A 17,429-nucleotide genomic window follows, 5' to 3' on the forward strand; every position below is an offset into this window, starting at 1 on the left:
TGAATTCATTGAAGTAGGAGTCCCAGAGCATCATGATTTAAGGTCAGTGAAAAAATATATCTATTTATTGCTTTAAAAAGTAAATATGCAAAGAAATCCGTACGAACTCAGGCAACATAAGGCTAAAACTGCACAGGGCTTGACTAAAATAACCCAAGATTCAAATTTATTTTATAACATTTCCATGTACAAATTTGACTTGAGAAATTAAACTCGTTAGACAAAATAGCCATTAAAAAAAAAGTGGCTAAAATTATGTTCAGTAAAATTTGATATGCATAGAAAACTGTATGGTGAACCAAAACTTTGCTTTAAAATTGATCCCAATGGAAATGTCAGAAAAAAGTAAAAATGGTATTTTTAAAAAGGAAATGGTTTGACTATTGCATACAAAATGGATCAAGGAATTAAATAGGTTTAAATGACATTAGCTCAAAGATATCTTCTCAACAAAAAATGGTTGATGTTGGTGTATTTATGATTGAAATATTTTTTATTCATTAACATGAAGTCAAAACAAGGGTATTAAGAAATGCCCTCTGCTCTTATGAAACCTGCATTCTATAAGAGAAACAGACATTAAATGGATAACTAGGCAAATAACTACATAATTGCAATTGGGATAAATGCAGAGTTCTAATGGAATAGTCCAGAGGGATATGAGGACATATATAGTAAGAAGACATATATGGTGAGAACTGAAGGAAAAATTCAAGCCTCCAGTTGCAATATTGAAGGATTCTTTGGGGAAAATATTAAACAACACAGGAAGCATCAAAAGAAGATGGAAGGACTACACAGAGTCACTACACCAAAAAGAATTGGTCAACATTCAGCCATTTCAGGAGGTAGCATATGATCAGGAACCAATGATACCGAAGGAAGAAGTCCAAGCTGCATTGAAGGCATTGGCGAAAAACAAGATTCTAGGAATTGATGGAATATTAATTGACATGTTTCAACAAACAGATGCAGCGCTGGAGGTGCTCACTCATCTATGCCAAGAAATTTGGAAGACAGCTACCTGGCCAACCAACTAGAAGAGATCCATGTTTACGCCTATTCCCAAGAAAGGTGATCCCACTGAAAGTGGAAATTATCAAATAATATCACTAATACCACATTCAAGTAAAATTTTGCTAAAGATCATTCAAAAGCAGCTGTAGGAGTGCATCAACAGGAAACTGCCAGAAACTCAACCTGGATTCAGAAGAGGACATGGAACCAGGAAGATCATTGCTGATGTCAGATGGATCCTGGTTGAAAGCAGAGAATACCAGAAAGATGTTTACCTGTGTTTTTTTTGACTATGCAAAGGCATTCGACTGGGTAGGTCGTGACGAATTACGGATAACATTGTGAAGGATGGGAATTCCAGAACACTTAAAAAAAAAAAAAAAAAAATTTTTTTTTTTTTTTTTAATTGTGCTCATGAGGAACCTGTACATAGGTCAAGAGGCAGTCGTTCGAACAGAACAAGGGGATACCGTGTGGTTTAAAAGTCAGGAAAGGCGTGGGTCAACGTTGTATCCTTTCACTATACTTATTCAATCTGTATGCTGAGCAAATAGTCCAAGAAGCGGAATTACATGCAGAAGAACAAGGCATTAGGATTGAAGGAAGACTCATTAACAACCTGCATTATGCAGACGACACAACCTTGCTTGCTGAAAATGAAGAGGACTTGAAGCACTTACTGAGGAAGTTCAAAGACCACAGCCTTCAGCATGGATTACACCTCAATGTAAAGAAAACAAAAACCTTCACAACTGGACTAATAAGCAACATCATGATAAACAGAGAAAAGATTGAAGTTGTCAAGGATTTCATTTTATTTGGATCCACAATCAACACCCATGGAAGCAGCAGCCAAGAAACCCAATGGTGCATTGCATTGGGCAAATTTGCTGCAAAAGATCTCTTTAAAATGTTAAAAAGCAAAGATGTCACTTTAAGGACTAAGGTGCTCCTGACCCAAGCCATGGTGTTTTCAATTGCTTCATATGTATGCGAAAGCTGGACAATAAGGAGGACGGAAAAACTGATGCCTTTGAATTATGGTGTTGGCAAAGTATATTGAATATACCATGGACTGCCAAAAGAATGAGCAAATCTGTCTTGGAAAAAGTATAGCCAGAATGCTCCTTAGAAGCAAGGATGATGAGACTTTGTCTCATATGCTTTGGACACATTATCAGGAGGGATCAGTCCCTGAAGGACATCGTACTTGGTAAAGTAGAGGGTCAGCAAAAAAGAGGGAGACTCTCAATGAGATGGATTGACACAGTGGCTACAGCAATGGGCTCAAGCATAACAATGATTATGAGGATGGCACAGGACCGGGCTGTGTTTCATTCTGTTGTACATAGGGTGGCTAGGAGTTGTAACCAACTTGATGGCACCTAACAGCAACAACAATTGTGTACGTGACACATTTTGACACTTAAAGTACATTGCCTTGTGTTGTTACAGGACATTTTCCTCCTAAGTATATCTATCCTCTCCTGGGACAAAATATCCTACATTCCTTTTGTTTGACCCCAAAACGCCTATTTAGCATACTACTGTATAATAGGGCCTTAATATTTTTTTAAAGAATGAATTAGTATATTATGGCACATGTTAATTAATATGTACCATCTGCCATAATATACTTCAGGAACTTCACAACTTTTCAATAAACTGGTGACTATTTCCATCCCAGTTTTACATAAGGCAGAGTCAAGACTCAAGACAAGTAGATTGACTTGGCCTGTAGGCCCGGGGCCCCTAAGTGGACTAGTGCATTAATATCCTGGACCAGAGCCCCTCTATCTTCCAGTTCTGAATTCATGGGGGGAAATCCAGGCACTCGACTAATCTAAGAAAGAAGTGATTGGGGTGGGTATAAAAGTGCCAGGTGAAACTTGTAAGCTGCTAATGAACGAGCGTCAAAGTACAGCTGAGTTGCTCACTCTACGCACCTGCCCGCCTTGCTCAGTGGGTCCTTCTTCAAGGGCTATAGCCTCCAGGGGCTCAGAGGCAGGATTACCTCATGGATTAAAGGTAGGACTGGGGAGAGAAGGCCCAGAGGGAAAGAAAAGAACCACACTCTTGGCTGCTAATCACTACCCTGCAGCTGAAACACTCCAAAGCTGGCTGCTTAGGGACGGAAGAGGGGGCCACATTTGATCAGGCCCTGAGAGGAGAACCAGGACCTCTAAGTCAGCCTGCCAGACAGCAAGCAGCATGGCCTGTGAATGGTGGCCTGCCTGAGAAGTGCATTCTCAGAGCAATAGTTGTTAGTTGCCATCAAGTCAATTCTGACTCCTGGTGACCCTAGTGTGTACAGAGTAGAACTGCTCCATAGAGTTTCTAGGCTGTGAACTTTCAGAAACAGATCACCAGGCCTGTCTTCCAAGGTCCCTATGGGTGGTTTTGAACCATCAACGTTTATAGCTGGTAGTCGAGCACTTAACCATTTGCGCCACCCAGTGGAGGGATGCTTAAATCCTTCATTTTCTCTGATTCCTTTTTCCTGTCCCAGGTCAAGCCAAGCTGTCCACACCAAAGAGCCCAGCATCACCCCGTCATTTAATCCCCCAAATCTCCTTCACTCCCAGACAGCAAGATCATCCTGCGGAATTACGTGTGACATCATGAAGGAAGGTGTTCTCCCAGGCAAACTGACTGCCCTACACCTCGATTTGACTTTGAATCCATGAACACAAGTCACATTCCTGGCAACTAAGCAACAGAACCTTGGGGGGAGAGGGGAAATCCCACCGCATCACAGGTGACATATAATGTAGCCATTAAAGTTCAGGGGGGTTAAGGCAATGTCCACTTTCAGAGCTGGGAGTTACTGGATTAATGAAAGGTAATTTGAAGAGTATGTTCTGGTTGCATCTGGTATAGGGTGGCCACCTGTGAATGCTGCCAGGTGAGAAGCCGGGAGAGAACCAAGCAACTCAACATGAAACTTTGGGGCCAGAGGTTTGCCTCTGTCTATAATAAACAGAAGAAACTTCATTTCCAATGTAGATTAGCATAATCTGCTTTGGTATGTGGATAATAACGAATTCAACAATGACAATAAAATCAAGGCTTTTTATGCTAAGGTTCATAAAAGAAAAAGAAAGCTAACGTATAAAAAGACCATTTGCCAGGCTCTGTACAAAGCACTTTGTGTACATTATCTCGTTTAATCCTCCTGAAAACCCGTGAAGTACTATTACCCCATTTTACAGATGACATTACTTGCTCATGGCTATGACTCTAGGGAGTGGGAAAGCACAGTGTTTGAACCAGGCGGTCTGATTCCAGAGCTCATGTTTTCATCTCCTTGAATGCATGGCCTACCCAAATAGCTGCAATGTGTGTATGTATGTTTGTGTGTACCTGTGTGTACACTTTCCAGGGCAGGCAGCTCATAGTGCTGATTCAGCAGATCCTCAAAGGGACCATGGAGCAAAAAAACGTTAAAATATATGTGTGATGTATGTAAATGTGCGTGTGTGTTTAGTAATCCTTGGCAGACCTTGTGCTTTGCATTATCACTAGTAGACAGCAGAGGGCGCCTAGAGACACTATTTTTAAAAGGTGCCGGTTTTCAAATGCATCTTCCATTTCTAGAATTCAGAGAGAACAGAGGTTCTTACTGCCCGCTAGACAGGAACTGTAGACTTGATGGGAGACAAAGAATATCACCTTCACTCAGGTTTAGAATTACCCTGTGTTGGAGGGATGTGTTTAGATGGAAGAAAACAATGAGGTTGATCCTCTGTAGAAATTGTACCAATGCGAGTGTGTTTGTGTGGGTGCGCGTGTGCTGGATGTTTCATTTGAAAACACCCAACTCAGCTCCTTACGAAAGAAAAGGACAGTCATTTGTCCCACTTGGGAAAGGGTTTCTTCCTAAACTAAGAAGAGAAAAACCACAATTAACTGCCCTTATTTGCTATAAATCACATTGACATGTGAGAGAAATGAAAATAAATTAGGCTTTTAATTATTTAGTTGCCTCTCTACCCTTTTCAGATGGTAGTCAACCTGACCATGTTCAGGAATGTGCTAACTCTTGGAACTTTCTTCATTTTATGTGAAAGAAATTGTGATATCTTAGTGTATTTATCATTGCCTGTTCATGGGAATAGAAGTCACTTAAGGGACGAAGGTACATCTGACCCAAGCCATGGTGTTTTCAATTGTTTTGTATGCATGTGAAAGCTGGACGATGAATAAGGAAGACTGAAGAAGAATTGATGCCTTTGAATTGTGTTGGCGAAGAATATCGAATATATCATGGATTGCCAAAAGAACAAACAAATCTGTCTTGGAAGAAGTACAACCAAAATGCTCCTTAGAAGCAAGGATGGTGAGACTGCATCTTACATACTTTGGACATATTGTCAGGAGGGATCAGTCCTTGGAGAAGGACATCATGCTTGATAAAGTACAGGGTCAGTGAAAAAAAGGAAGATCCTCAACAATATGGATTGACACGGTGGCTGCAGCAATGGGCTCAAGCATAACGATGATTGTGAGGATGGTGCAGGACAGGCCAGTGTTTCATTCTGTTGTAATAGGGTCACTATAAGTCATAGCCAACTCAACAGCACCTAACAACAACAACAGGAATAGATTGAAGATAAATTTTCCATTATCACAAACCTTTAATATACATTGAGACTTCACAGCGTAGTAATTGTAGTGAGATTGGGATTCCAAGAAAGATATCCCTGACAGAGACCAGAGCCAGGGAGGAGGAAAATGGCAGATGCCCTTGGTAGTAAAGATGACTTGCTGATGAATATTCAATAGATAACTCGTGGGAACCACCAGAAGTACCTGGAAAAGACTCTTACAATAGCTGGTGGGGGTAAGAGAAGAAATAAACTGCTAATTACTCAAAATGGGACCCACTGAGTTCGTATGACTTGAGTGTACCAGGTCAGGAATAAAAGTATTGAGAGACAGAGTTGGGAAAAATCCTCTTGCGTAGATGCTTATTCTCTACATATTTTCTGAGATTTATTTCACTTGTAAGTTAAAAAAAAAAATCTGGTGGGTGGTCCTTTGGTCAAACTCCTTTATGATTTGGGAGTTGAACAGCCTGAACCAAGTCTCACTTTATCTCATTAAGATGTTAGAGGTGGTGGGAGGGCCCTTACTAAGGCAGTGTCCTACCGTATTGCACAGGGAGTAGGTGCTATCACTAAGGCATAGCGCCTACTTTGCAAGTAAAGAATCAGTAGCATGAAGCTCACTCATGAAGGGTCAGTCCTGACAGAGTGAAGAGTAGAGCAGTTCATCAGTGAATCAACTCATATGAATGGCAGCTCTGGACTCCTGTACTGCTGCCATTCCACGGCCTTTGTTATACCCCTCAGAGTAACAATATTGAACTCAGTGGACCATGGGTTGGACTCAAAGTTATAATCTTTTATTCATATGAACTATGCAGATACTTCTTAGAAACCTCTTTTTATTCTCCAAACTATCTAAATTCCACCTGTCACTGGGCAAGTATAGATATCACTTACAAGTTATCAATTATTTAACTCTTGAAATCCTCTTATGCGCAGAACACCTAGGTAGGTACAGAGGGGGATACAAAAATGACCAGCACACTGTTGCTGTCCCCAAGTAGCAAATTTTCTGATTCCATTTTAGAGTTTCTGAGAAAAGTAGGTAAAATGAGTCTGCATGTCATTGAGCTGACTGATGTCTTAGCAAGCAAATTGGGCTGGAGCGGGCTGGGTTCAATTTTGCCTTTTGTTCACATTTCAATAAACTAATGTCTTATGATTTTTTTTTTCCTCCTTGAATTCTACTTCCTCTTTCTTCTTTCTCTGTTCTTGTATTTTGTGTTTTCCCATCATTTTGTTAATGTGTCTCCCTTTGAAAAAACACTGTAGGTCCCTATTTCAGGTTCCTTGGTGACGGAGTTTGGCTTCCTGTGTTCTTGCTGTTTCACTCACTGACTCAGAGTGGAGGCTACTTTACTGGAACTTAGGAGAAGCCAGGTTTGCTTTCAGTCCTGTTTTCCCTCTACCATAAAACTCTGGGTTTTACTTTATTTCAGGGGAGAAGATCTGAAAAGGCCAAGTTGAGAAAAGCAAGCAACCAATCTAACAATTTTCCTCACCAGCTGTGCATGGGCTATATCCTGTAGAAGGTGTTACAGATTGAATTGTGTCCCCGCAAAATATCTGTCAACTTGGCTAGGCCATGATTCCCAGTATTGTATGATTGTCCACCATTTTGTCATCTGCTGTGATTTTCCTATGTGTTGTGAATCTTACATCTGTGATGTTAATGAGAAAGGACTCAATCTACAAGATTACATTGTGTCTTAAATCAATCTCTTTTGAGATATAAAAGAAAGAAGCGAGCAGAGAAACACGGGGACCTCACGCCACCAGGAAACAAGAGCCGGGGGAATAGTGCGTCCTTTGGGCCCAGGGTCCCTGGGCTGTGAAGTTCCTCCACTAGGGAAAGATTGATGACAAGGACCTTCCTCCAGAGCCAACAGAGAGAGAAAGCCTTCCCTTGGAACTGAAGCCCTGAATTTGGACTTGTAGCCTACTAGACTGTGAGAGAATAAATTTCTCTTTGTTAAAGCTATCCGCTTGTGGTATTTCTTTTATAGCAGCACTAGATAACAAAGACAGAGTTTGGTACCTGGACAGTATTTGGCAAGGATCCATTTTGCCTGGAAAACAGAGAGGGCAGATTAAAAATAACAAAATGTGCTTGCCAGTTCAACATTTCTAGCTTGATATTCAGATACCTCCTACCATCCATTAAGTTCAGATTTAGGTTTAAAGTCCAACTCTGGGACTATATCTCTCACCCTCTACTTAAAGTTTAGAAATGCTTATTACCATTAAATTAATCATATTATCCCATCATTTTCATCCTTATTGTTTTAAATTGAGGTAACCGGATTGTAACCAGATTGTATTTGCCTGTAGCAGCTAGGAGAAAAAGTTTCATTTTTAAATTGATCCCATTCTCTCATTCTTGGAATCAATAAACGAATAAATGATGCTCAATCTAATTCCTGAGTAAGAAGTAAAAGTTTACATGCGTGTGAGACTAGGGGAAATTGTACGACTAATTAAGACAACATTGGGAAAAGCATTAACCACAATGATCATTACGACTCAGTTGATAACATTTTTAGGTGAAGTCCACGGTGTTTGGAAAGTACTGTTTTGTTCCTGGTATCAGAACCTTCAGAAGCACATTAGGAAAGTAAAAGATGTTGGTCCCTGATGAGTTTGTCTAAAGTTATTATGGAAGTCCCTGGAGTCATCTATTATCACTTGTGTTTAATGATGATGATGTCTTTCATTTCATGATACCTTTCATTTCTTCCTCTTCTCCATCATACTCTCCATACAAAATAATAAGTGAAAGGAAGACCAGCTAACAAACAGGGAGCTCACAACTGAATTTGTTCCCATCAGATCTGATAGGACCACACCAATTTCTAAAGAAATTTACCCATAGACAATAAACAGTATGGCAGCGAAGCTCAAGCCTTTGTTTCACATTCCCCACTGTTACTACGCTGCAGTGACTCAAATTTTGAGAAATTTAACCTGTATGCAAATGTGGACAATGCATTCCTGGCAACCTGTAGTTTAACAGAGAACAGGAAATGAAAACTATCATTATTGCCACAAGGTTCCTTTTATACAAGTTTCCATAACTGAGAGAGAGAGATCTATGCTGCTTACTCTCTGCCCTATTTCCCTCGTCTATGCTTCTTAGCATTTTTTTTTTTTTTTTTAATGCTTCTTTGCATTACCTCAAAATGAAGAATAAAGGGAAATGCTTGTCCTAGTGGTGAAAGGTCTCAGGAATTGGCTGAGTCTCCTTCCAGGTGAAAGAGAAGGGGCACCCCTAAAGTTAAGTACCCTCCCATTTGCCCTGAAACACTAAGCTGTGGCCCCAGAAATGACTGCCTTAAGGTCAATAATTTGCATACCAAATATATCAAAGTCTTAGAAAGTCTCATGAATACCATTTGGTTTGGGTTTCTTAAATAACCTCAGCAGCACCTAAGACCAAGGATCATGATACACAGTTGTGCAAGTCATAACCCAGGCAAAGGCATTTGGCTAAGGGAATGAGTGGAGGCTAAACTCCAAGGCTGCTCTTCCCATAGGAAGGGGCACCTTTTACTAATTCAGCCATACTCACCGTGTGGACAAGTAGGAGCTGTGAGAAGTCACCCTGACCCCTTCTGCTTGATCTGTGTGAAAACTCAGAACATGTCTTTCCCTTTCAAGACCTCCATTGGCTTCCCATTCCACTGAGAATCAACTCCAAAGTCCATATGGTAACATGATTTGGCCCCACTGAACTCTCCAACCTCTGCCTTTCCCTTACTTGCATTTTCTCCCACACAGACCTCCTTACTGTCCATTGAAGACCCTCAGCACATTCCTGCTTCAGGGCCTTTGCACTTGATGTTCTTCTGGGTTGCTGCTTCACTTCAGTCAGGCATCTGATCAAATGCCATCTTCTCAGAAAGGCCTTCCCTGACCACCTAGTCTGAATTGCACCTCTCTTCCTCAGTATCCCTTATCCTGCCCCCCCCTTTTAACACCACTTCTTACTATTTGAATTTTATATTTATTTAATTATTTTATTGTTTGTTATTGTCTTCTTTCTAGTAAAGGAATTGTCAGGCTACAGCTTGAGGGCCGGATCATGCTTGCTACCTGTTTTTGTGAAGTTTTATTAGACCACAGCCACTCTCATTCATTGACTTATTGTCTTTGTCTACTTTCATACTTAACTGTAGAAATCCAAATGTATCTGGAAAATGTTTTTATTAATTCAACAAATATTTATTGAGCACCAACTTGTGCCAAGCATTGGACTCTGTGCAGAAGATGGCAATGATGAGAGAACAACAAATTCAAAGGCGCTCAAGAATGCCATGTTACAGGTAATCACCAGGTGCTATGGAAACTGTAAGGAAAGACCTTGTCCCATCCAAAGATGGTGACTTCTAAGGATGAGTTCTCTAAGTAAATAGAAGTGGGAAGGGCATTGCAGGCAGAGAGTGGAATATGCATGAAGCACAGTTCTGCTCTGACGCACATGGGGTCACCACAAGTCAAAGTCAACTTGATAGAAACTGGCTTTATACATGTGTTAAAACTCAAGAAACTGTATGCCAAGAAAAAAGTTAATTTTACTATATGTTAATTAAAAAGAAAGCAAAACAAAAAAGTAGTATCTGAAGAATATTATGGATTCCCGTGTCTTCTTCTAACCATAGTAAAGTCCTTAAAGCCATATTTTAAAAAATGTGCTAGGCAACAAGGCCTTGACCACTCATGATAGAAGGAGTGCTCAAGGGAAGAGGACAAAGTCCATACTCTGGAAGTACACGTACAGCTTCACCTTCCTTGCTTCAATTCCTCTTTCACTTTCTACAGAACAAGGTAATCTTCACTTCCCAATCCAGGATTACCAGATTTTACCCCAGAACTGGCTGAGCCTCCTTAGTAGAAAAGAGAAAATGTTCTCATAACTTGAGGGATATTGGGGCAGCTTTGCCAGTGTGCTTTGAGGTGTATACAAGGCATAACATTGTGTCTGACGCCCTTGTGTAGGTGAAAAGGCCTCACTGAAGTGGTAAAGGAGAGCCTAACAGTGTTGTGGGGCTAGCTTTGCCAGTCTGCAGCTAAGAGAAGGAGAAGAGAGCATAATACGATGAAAGTGACTTGATTCTAAAAGAAATCAATATCCTGTGTGTATTATTCATACAAATAATACCACAAGATTCACAGTTACATGAAATAATCACTATTGCGGAGAGTTTTTTACTTGCCCTAAATATCTAGTCATTCAACTATAATGATGATTGTCATGATGATGGCGACCCAGGGTATGCATGATACTATACTGTGTTCTCACCAAAATGTGTGTTAGAATCCAACCCTATACCTGTGGATGTAATCCTGTTTAGAAATAGCAGTTTCTTTGTTATGAGTAGGGTGGGTTCTAAATCTAATCATTTCTTCCCCCCTCACCCTGAGGAGTGATACAGAATTTAGTGAAATAAAATTTTCTATTTATAACTGAGATCACATCTACTTACTATTTTGCTAGTCTACATGGGTACATTATTTCCAAATGAGTTTAAGACTTATGATGAATGGACTCAATCATAAAACACACACACTAATTGTTTTAAAACAGTGTGTACATTATACTCCTCCTATAAAGTTAGCTTTGATTAAAAACTACTAGTTTCAAAGATCAGTCTCTGATTTTGAAGATGAACCAAGATATATACCATATGATTCCAAACTCTATTTTACCCATTTTGTACAATTGCTATCTTATTGGGCTACAGTATACATTTTTTAAAAGGACACTGATGAGGGGTACTATCTGGTATTAATTCTAACCAGACAGCTGACTTCTTCCCCTTCCCTTCCAACACCTTCAGCCAAGAATTCTTCATTGTAAAGACTGAACAGGTCCAGTGGTACTTCAGAATCAGCCCCATTAGTGCTTGGAGGTAACAAAAGCAGGCCCACATCCTCCTTTAATTCTACCACACTATACAATTCGCAAATAGTTCTGAAATTAGAACATTTACCACCATACTTAAAAACTTAGGGACATGGATAATCAGCCAGAACAAGGGAAAAGAAAGGCCCGGGTAGAAGGGTAGGTAGGTAGGCAAAGGAAGAGCCAGGCTGCTGTGTTGAATATCAGTACATGTTGTGCTTTAACCAAAACAACCCAGGAGGCTAAGAGCGGCAGACCTGCTCAATTCACCTTCCAAATCAGAATAAGACTAAAAAGCTCAGGTTTGAATTTGCTGCTATGTATTGGTTCCATCGGTGATGAGGAGCTCATCAGCAGGATCTCTACTCTGCACAACACAATGCATACACATGGCACGCCCAACAGTTGAATAGCTGCAAATACCAGCGTTGCCCAGATAACATGCATTGTAATTTCTTGTAGCTTCTTCACAACTAGAGCCTCACACTCCTCGGTGTAAAGGTCAGAGGGGTGGGCCAGACTGCTAAGACAGCTGATGGCAGTCTCTCTGCAGCAGCTAAGAGTGATGCTCTGGTTTTGGGTTTCTTTGAAGCTGTCTATATTTTGCCAGCCTGAATAGTTGTGAATTCCACAACTGCACAGCTGTCTCTGTACATAATCAGTAGGATGGGTTCTAAAACTAATCATTTTTGGGTTGTAAAAAGAGCAGATTAGATACAAAGATACACACATACACATACACACACACAGGAAGACAGATGCCATGTGAGGATTGCCAAGGAACAGTCTGGGCTACCAACAAGGAAAGATAAACATGGCCAAGACCCTGATTTGGACTTTTAGCCTCCAGACCTGTGAAAACATACATTTCTGCCCTTTAAAGCCACCCATTTGTGGTATTTCTGTTATAGCAGCAGCAGTAAACTAAGACATGGGGGACGGTAGTGGTCACCTCTACGTTGAATTGTATCCCATAAGCATCTAGTTCAGATTAAGAGTATTTGGCATTCCTAATCTTTTTTTTCCCCAGAACTGCAAACTGTGGTTTTCATATATATATATATATGTATGTATGTATGTATGTATGTATGTGTATAGAAATATATATATATATTAAAGGGATAGTCATAGGTAAAATATTGCTCCTCATTTGCTTTGCAATAATAATAAGGCACAAGATTTGCACATTATCAGAAAAGAATATGTTCAACCTTTCAAACAAAATGAAATGTATGGTAACAGTGAATCATAAAGTGTTATCCATCTGATATTAGTCCAGAGAGAGCTGTACAAAGCACACTCTCACAATCTCAAATATTATACTTGTCTCTCTTTCCCCCCATCATCCAACTTTTTCAGCAACACAACTTCAGATGGATAATTGAAGCTTCTCTAAATTTTTTCAGAGGTAGTCTAGTGCATCACACATTCTCCAGAGCTGTTGATTCCTTATTCTCCATGATTCTATTAACATGAAATATCTAGAATAACATGAAATATCTAGAATAGGCAAGTGTATACAGACCCAAGATTATTAGTGGTTACCAGAGGTGGGTGGGAAGGCAGGGAAAAGGGGAAATCATTGCTTAGGAGGCAATGAGCTTCTGTTAAAGGTGAAAGAAAAATCTGGAAATGGATAATGGTAATAGTTGCACAATATGATGAACGAAATTAATGTCACTGAGTTGTACATGTAAAGACTGTTGAGATGGCAAATGTTTTGTTATGTATATATCTATCACCATAAAAAAGAAAAAGATTTTATTTTAAAAATGACGTCCCTTCTTTGTATGGTGGGGGTAGGGTGGGTGGCAGAGGTAAGAAATGTGCTGCAGAGGAACTAGTTCACCACTTCAGATCATTTTGAAAATAAAGCTTTGAAGTTTTCAACAGCATTTACACCTTTGATCTTATTGGATCCTCACAACCATTTCTTCCCATGATGTTTTAATGGAAGATCATTTTATCCCAATTTAAGAGAACTTGGAACTGAGGCATATGTAAATATGCAGGCCACACAGGGGTTAATGGAAAAACAGGGAGTAAAACTTGAGTCTCCTGATTTGAGACCCCCATGGCTCCATTCAGCAGACCATATTGTAAAGTGTCATCTGGCTTCACCAAACATAGATGTACAAAAACATAGGAGATAAAGATGGGTGTGTTCCATAGGAATCAGTTGGAACTTCCCAGTCTTACCCTAGGCCTAAACGTAGTGGTGCATTCACAGTTGAGAATGTGCCTGACCCCTCTTAAGACTTACCTCAAGCATCACCTTCTCTAAGAAGCCTTTTCTGACCCATTCCTACCGACAATAGATTATTCCCTCCATGAGCCCCGCTATACCTTAAACGCAGTGCTGTCTCTATGCTTGTAACTCATCTAAATGCCTTGATGCCCTTACTACTCAGAACAAGTTAGCCTTCCCTTCTAGACTAAGGTCAGGGCCTGGGTCTGTTTTTGTGTTCCCAGAGCCTAGCACAGGGCCTGTCTCATCATCTTAGGCACTCAATGCTTGTTTGCAGAATGAAAACAGGACCTAAACCTAATTCCTTAGGTGTGCAAATTGAGGGCAAGCTGGACATGGAAAAACGTTGGTAAGTAATTTACTATCTCTAAGCCTCAGATTCCTCTCCTGTAAGATGGAGATAATAAGATAATGACCCTCAAGGGGTATCGTATACAAAGTGCTTGGCAAGGTGCCTGTCTCACAGCACGCTCTCATAGATGGTGTCTTTTATGATACCCAGCCTCCTCTAAGATGGGCCCTAATGACACTCACCCCCTGGTATTCACACCGTCTTGTAGCGCTTCCCCGACACATACACACATTGAATAGAGCTGATCTATATAGCCAGTAGGACATCAGAGAAATGACAAGAGTATGACTTCTGAAGCTAGATCATAAAATTATTGAGGCTTCTTTCTGCCTTGCTTTCTCTTGGATCACATGCTCTGGGTGAAGCTAGATGCCATGTCAAGAGAACACCCAAGCAGCCCTATGGAAAAGTTCATGTGGGAAGGAACTAAGGCTTCTGCCAATAGCCAGCATCAAGTTACCTTCTGTATGAGTGAGCTATCTTAGAAAAGAATCCTCTAGCCCCAGCCAGGCTTTCAAATGACTGCAGCCCTCGCTGACATCAACCTCATAAGAAATTCTGAGCCAGAAATACTCAGTTAAGCTGCTCCCAAATTCCTGACCTACAGAAACTGTGTGAGAGAAATGTTTATTGTTGTTTTAAGCTGCTAAATTTGGGGGTAATTTGTTACACAACAGGAAATAACTAATGCACTATTGTTGTAAGTGTTTGTATGAGTATCAGTAAAGAGAGACCTCCTACATTGCCAATTCTGGTTCTCGACTGATCTAAGTTCACAGGAGGTTTGAGGCAGGAAGGCTGGGTTTGATCAAATTGGGTCCTCCTGTTCCTCAAAGCTGAGGAGGTAACTAAGGTAGACTTTCTCAGCTCCTTAGAGTCTTAAGATCCACATCTGACCTGAAGAAAGTGAAACAGTCCTCTTGGGCTATCTGCCACATCAAACAAACTTTGGAGAATCACTGGACATAGAATCAGATATTCTAATGTTATTTAACTGTGTCAGGCATGTAAGTCATTCCCCCCAAATTCTGACTCCAAGAGATAATCTTAGACTCTCTTCTCCTTTTGCCCCCCATGCCAGCAATTAGCATACCCCCCGACCATGCTCTTGTGTTCACCTTCCCAAGCCTGTCACATCACAAAATTTTGATGAAAATAGTGACATTTTTAGTCAATATTTCACCAAGTATTGAGAGAAACCCTTGTTTTTCTCAGGCTATACAGACCTTGGCGATATTCAAAGTTTGGATGATGGCACAGAGGTATTTGGCCCAGAGCTCCCACAGGGTTGTGTTACTGTAACTCTAAGCCCCCAGTCCTTTCCCTTCCCCAGTGGTCCCTGGTGTCTCCCTAGAGTCTTTGCTGCTGCTTCGGGTGCTCCATTTCTCAAGAATTGTTTTCATTCTTTCCTGCTGTCCCCAATTCTCTTGCAGTCCATGCTCTGCTCTATTCTTCTTAAAACTAGAGGGTTCGTACCCAGGCCCCAAGCAAATACATTTTTTTTTTTCCCAAATAATCTTGAATTGTCTTACCCTCAAGTTACTACAGACTTTTAAGGCCCATATGCAGGTATTTACAAGTTCCTGGGCAGGAAGACATAGACCTGTGATACTCAAAACATTCCTTGACTATGAAAATGAGTATCGCAAGATGGGGAATAGCTGTCCCTCCTTCACCTCAGTAAGTTCCCTGCCTACTTGGAGCGCTCCCTCCTGAAACGCTGGCACAGACTTAGCCTCTCTTTGTTCCCAAATCCCAACATTCCCACTTTTTTTTTCCAGGAAGCTTAAACACCACAGAGTTATTAGCTCAACTGTAGCCAGTCAGTCCTGGCTCACAGAATTTCCACCAAAAAATAAACAGACAAAAAAAAAAACCCCCGAACCCCTTGCCATCAAGTTGACTCTGACTTATAGCGATCCTACAGGACAGAGTAGAACTGCCGATGTGTTTCCAAGGCTGTAAACTTTATGGAAGCAACTGCCATATCTTTCTCCCATGGAGCAGCAGATGGGTTCAAACTTCTGACCTTCAGTTAGCAGCCAAGATCTTAACTGCTGCAACACCAGTGCTCCTACAGAATTCCCAGAGGTTAAAATATATAGATTAGACCCACCAAGATCCTCCTGAATTTGAACTAGATAGTAAACAGTACCCTTCACAAAGCTTGCATTGACCAACTAAATTCTGTTTGGCATGTATGTCTCTCACGATTTCAGTCTGAGACCCTAATAACCCTATGTCCACCCAACCCAGCTGCTGATGGAGCCAAAAGGAGGGCGTGGTACTCCTAATTGCCAGGGCACCTTATAGCTAGTTTGAGGATCTCCCAGCATCTGGCCTTCATCCATGCCTGACAGCAAAGCCCCATGACTTAATAGCCTGAGCCTGCTTTGTGTCTTTTTATGAATGCTTTGGCATTGTGTTGTTTGAAACATCTAATGGCCTATGCTTTAAGCCCTGGAGAATGCAATGAGTTGATTTTAGCACTTGGCAAAAAAACTACTGGGTAAAATGTGCCTTGGAGTCATTAAACAGAATTTGAAATTTTAACAACTCACCTCTGTTTCAAAGCAGCCTGTTACCACTATTGTTGACTATTTCTCTGTCGCTACATTCTTAAGGAAGGAGCCCTGGTGGTGCAGAGGCTAAGCACTCAGTGAGGCCCTGGGAGAAAAGACCTGGCGATCCACTCCCCTACAGGTTACAGCCTGGGAAACACTATGGGGCACTTCTACTCTGTCCTTCAGGGTTGCTATGAATTAGAATCAACTCAACAGCACACAACAACACTCTTAAGGCCAAATAATTCAGTTTGTGCTCCTAACACAGTGCCTTACACATTAAAAAAAAATTAAGGTATTTGATCTGATTAGTATTTCATTGGTTGAGGGGAGGATCACCAACTTAAATTTTACACAGAGGAGTTTTCTCTGATTTTATCAAGGTTGTAATTTTATTATTTCAAAGATGTCAAGGAAGAAAGGCTTCAAACTGAGCCTGGGGCAAAAGGAAAAGGCAGGCAAATGTGTCATCATTTTTATCCCTTGGGTTTTCCACCATGTTATTACTGACCCCCTCAGGGCTTAGGGGTTAAACTCGCTCTCCAGTTTCTCAACAATAAAATTGACGAAGTAATTCACCTCCACACTTGACGCTTAACTTCTGGTGGCAGAACGACATGTTTCAGAGCCAATGTCGTGTTATCGACATGCCCAGATTATATAAATGTTCTCGATAGCTATAAAATGCAGGGGAGGGAGAGGGATAAAGTTTGCTGATTTCCACTCTTCCCAAGAC

Source organism: Elephas maximus, chromosome 2 (assembly GCF_024166365.1).
Source record: "Elephas maximus indicus isolate mEleMax1 chromosome 2, mEleMax1 primary haplotype, whole genome shotgun sequence".
Classification (NCBI taxonomy): domain Eukaryota; kingdom Metazoa; phylum Chordata; class Mammalia; order Proboscidea; family Elephantidae; genus Elephas; species Elephas maximus.